The 4,747-nt window shown below is 39.9% G+C and overlaps 1 long non-coding RNA gene across 1 annotated transcript; it reads right to left on the bottom strand.

The window, feature by feature from the left end:
* Positions 1 to 1,009: 1,009 nt before the first annotated feature.
* Positions 1,010 to 3,400, bottom strand: LOC134291478 (uncharacterized). The gene is made up of 2 exons (XR_009999106.1): positions 3,126 to 3,400; positions 1,010 to 1,286 (listed from the first exon to the last, which is right to left on the bottom strand). It is a non-coding gene; the product is annotated as an uncharacterized LOC134291478 (long non-coding RNA).
* Positions 3,401 to 4,747: the final 1,347 nt, after the last annotated feature.

Raw genomic sequence — 4,747 nt, 5'->3', positions numbered from 1 at the left:
CTTACAAATGCACATTTTATTTTCCGTATCGGGCCCCACATCTGGGAACTTAGATACGAAAAATAAAATGGAACATTACAAATGCACAAAACACAAACATGCAACACATAACATAAATTGTGCCCAGTTATCCAAATAGATAACTAAGTCCGAACCCAGGATGACGAGGTTTCATTTTTGTTCTTGGTCCATCAGTCAATCCTGTAATCGTATTTTTTCTGGCAGTTCGCCTTTTAGTTCGCAGCATCTGTTGCGGCATTCATAGCTTGTTTTGGTCTAGGAATTTCTAATCCTAAAGGGGCATCCTGATTTGGGCAACAACACAAGACCGTCTACAATTTGATGTCCGTGTTAGGGGACGGCTTGCGTGTTTTGTGCTGGTTCGCTCCTGAAATGTTTAGAGCGCTACAAATGCACATTAAAGTTTAGGGGCAAATGAACAAATCACAGTACAAAACAGAAAATTAACTGACAAAATGTTCACAACTATTTACAAACGTAACACACTCCATGCAACAATCGAAGAATTTTCTATGAATTGCATTCTCCAATTCATGGAAAATTCTTAAAACTACTTTACATACGTCACAACTAATTTACAAACGTAACATGGTGAAAGCCAAAATACGCTCAAAAACGTGGAACACGATTGCCACAAAACATGATGATGCTTAGGGACCGTCCATTAATTACGTAAGGGTTTATAGGGGGAGGGGGGGTTGCAAAATCTTACGCGCCATACAAAAATATTTGGGTTTTAATACAAAAAATCTTACAAGGGGGGGAGGGGGTGGCAGAAAATCGAGAAAATTCCCTTACGTAATTAATGGACAGCCCCTTACCTTAACACTCCACTGCCCATCCATTAATGATTTTCGATGAGCTGGAGATATACGGAATTAGATGAGTGTGATGCAAGAGTTTCTTTATCCTATAATTGAGTTTTTAAATTAAGAAAAATGTATCGATTTTTTGATTTTATTCGAAAGAGCACCTTTTTCTGAGCCACTATGATTTTTTTCAGAACTTTATTTTGGTACCTAAAATCAATTTCAAAGATATTTTTTTAAATCACCTTTTGACAGCTGGGTAACTGTTTGACAGCTCCACCCAGTACAAAATGCGACGAGAGGTGATTCGACAAATCGCTCCCATACAAACTTCAAATTGATTTTTAAATTGCTTCCCGGCACCAAAATTCATGAAAATTTGGATTTCAGCTCAGTTTTGCACGCAGATTCAGAATATGGAATTATCTCAACACCGCTAAAGAAGCCAATTGTAACCTCATCAGGGGCGTCTCGTGACCTATAGAGCTGACTGTGCACTTGAAGTGTTTTCTCAATGGACTGTAGTGAGAAAACACCAAGAACCTGCACTCCGCTCGACGAGCGAATCTATCGACGATTTCGTCGATAAAACTGCTTTATTGCTTCAATTGATGAAACAGGGGGTGTTCTGCCGCCATCAGTATAAGCCTCTTCAGACTTTTGTAACCGAAAACAGGTCCTTATTCTTCTAACCAAGATGGAAAAACCCCTTTTAACGACGGAAGTCAAGTGTCATATTCAGATGAATAAACAGATACGTTTCTGAGAAGATACCTATCTTCCAATTTATTCTCAGGGTGCTTACTGAGAATCTCTGAAACTTAAAAAAAATAGGTATCTGTTTTTTGATCAGCTGGGTATTATTTAAATTGAGGAAGCGAGAGCAGACATTGCCCACCAATTGTTTAGGGATTTTTTTTCGGAAAAGCTTTTGAACTTCGAAGGATCGACTCAGCAGTGAATAACTGACACTGAGGAAGAAGTGGAACAACCATTGCACAATTATAAATTATTAGTCAGTCAGTTCTCCATGCCATTCAAATGGAATTGATCCGTGTGATTGAGCTATTACTGTAATCGGAGTACACGTGTCTGTCCAAGCATTAGAAAGCGGATTTAAAGGTACAAATCTGAAGTACACTCAATCGCAGAGGTTATTCTGCAGTGTTCGAGAAGTCGGTATAAGCTTTTCCTCAATTGACCGCCCGGCAAACAAATTGCTGGAATTGTATTTTTCCTCGAATGTTGCAGGAAAATGAAACCGTACGCGACGCGCAACTAGTACTGAATGAAAATTTCACTCATTCATTTCCACGTAAAGGCATGCACGCATGCCGAAAGAGTGACTGGGCGGCTACCGCTTCGCTCTCTCTTTCTCTGCGTGGCTCTCTTGCTAAAGCACACCGTAGCTCAAATGCGACGTTGCCAAACTTAGCAGCTGCCCCGTGAGCGCAAGCAAACAATCTTCCCTTTCCTCCACCACCGACGAGGCCCACGTCCATTGGAAGAAGTGAACAAAAATTTTACTAATATATTGCCAATGCAACACAGAACAGTCCCACACAAGTAAACACAGTTCTTGTATGCATATACAGTGCTCCCGTGTACTTCTGGAAGTGAACTGAGGCGAGAGATGTTTGGGCGATGCTATCACATGTGCGTATCGCATGCTTCAGCGTCCTGCACTCGGGCAGCGGCTGGGTGGTGGCATAGAGAGATTAGGTTGGAAAATTGACTAGATTCCTATTGAATACGTACAGGTATCTCACAGTGGTTTGTTCACTTGAAGTTGTGAACATCAAAAGGGTCGAATGGAGAGTTTATAAATTAGAATGATTTATTTTATTTTTTGTCAACTGTGTAGTGCACGCAGTGGACCTATGGACGAGACGCCACTAGAAGAAGTGAACAAAAATTTTACTAATATATTGCCAATGCAACACAGAACAGTCCCACACAAGTAAACACAGTTCTTGTATGCATATACAGTGCTCCCGTGTACTTCTGGAAGTGAACTGAGGCGAGAGATGTTTGGGCGATGCTATCACATGTGCGTATCGCATGCTTCAGCGTCCTGCACTCGGGCAGCGGCTGGGTGGTGGCATAGAGAGATTAGGTTGGAAAATTGACTAGATTCCTATTGAATACGTACAGGTATCTCACAGTGGTTTGTTCACTTGAAGTTGTGAACATCAAAAGGGTCGAATGGAGAGTTTATAAATTAGAATGATTTATTTTATTTTTTGTCAACTGTGTAGTGCACGCAGTGGACCTATGGACGAGACGCCACTGAACCTCATTATGTGAAGCCGAACACTACTTGTTGAAATAGTTTCATCACAGGCAATCCGTGACTATGATTTGTATCGAAAAATGTTCGAAGTTTTACGTCTGTTTGTCCGTGGTTTCTTCTTCTTCTTTATGGCTCGACGTTCGCAATGGAACTTGACCTGCCTCGCTTCAACTTAGTGTTCTTTTGAGCACTTCCACAGTTATTAATTGAAGGGCTTTCTTTGCCTGCCATTGCATGAATTTGTACATTGTGAGGCAAGTACAAGGATACACTATGCCCAGGGAATCGAGAAAATTTTCCCGACAGGAACAAGAATCGAACCCGCCGTCTCCGGATTGGCGATCCATAGCCTTAACCACTAGGCTAACTGGACACCCCTCCGTGGTTTCATAACTATTTAAAAAGAAAGAAAAGATTTAGGCTATTGTTTTTTGTTTTGATTTTGAAAAATATTATTCAAACATTTTTTTTCAGAAACGCTTTTTTTGTTAAGAAATAGTAGTTCATAGTCTCTGCTTATAGTTCTATGAACACTTCCAAAGTTATTGATTAAAATCTTCCTCTACCAATGGCTTAGCCAATGGCCATTTTGCATATGTATACGTGATTACCTCTGTAGTCTTAAATTGTTTTTAGACATGAGTGTTTAGATACGAAAATCAGTATAATAAGAGTTAGAGACGAACCAGCCAAGGGCTGAAAGTCTCTCAAATAAAGATAAATCAATCAATAATAAGAGTTGGCAAAATTTATGTCGACTCGTTTGAAGACAACGTAAATTTCTGGCAAATTTTATCAAGAAAAAAAGCATTCCAAAAGAGGCGTACCAGTCAGGTTATTGTTTTCAACTTTTCCTTTACAATACCTAGATAAACTAATTCAACTAATCTGCAACAGGATCATTTGTTTTAGTGCACTTAAAAAAGAAAAATGTTAGAACTGTGCTTGCATCTTTTAACAAAAACTAAGAATTTACTGACACCACAGACAAACAGACGTAACACTCTGATGATTTCCATCGTACATCGATTTAACGGTCTATTTAAAAATGTGATAGTTGGCCAACTTGCCATCCATGGCGCTCGCATCGTTTTTGTTCGAGTTTGACGTTTATCCACTACCGCCACCTAGTTGATGGTCGGCCATACTCAGTCATTTTAGCATTGGGCGAACATGTTACCGTGACTATGATGTGAATCGACAAATGTTCGAAGTGTTACGTCTGTTTGTCTGTGCTGACACTGTCAACCTGTAAAATCCCAAAATCAAATCATTTGACTTCATTGCTCAAATTACCCACATTTAACTTGATCATCAATGATGTATCATAATGATGTAAAATTTGTGAATAAATTTGTGCAGTATTATACCTTTTTTTTTCAGAAACACAATTAATTCCAGCTGAGCTATCAATGATCAAGAAAGGTTATTATCAAGGTTTTTTTTTCTGTATTACCGAGATTTTTAGCCCTAGGCTAGTTCATCTCGGGACTCACGCTTTACTTCCCTTCCGGAGGAAGAACTCACGTTTTGCGAGTTTGCCGGGAGTATCATTAGTTCCCAGGTCCTCGGCGTGACGGGCGTGACAGTCAAGTGCTTTAACCACCACACCAGATCCGCTCAA

This window comes from Aedes albopictus, chromosome 3 (genome assembly GCF_035046485.1).
Source record: "Aedes albopictus strain Foshan chromosome 3, AalbF5, whole genome shotgun sequence".
Lineage (NCBI taxonomy): Eukaryota > Metazoa > Arthropoda > Insecta > Diptera > Culicidae > Aedes > Aedes albopictus.
This window is presented reverse-complemented; position numbering and strand designations above follow the sequence as displayed.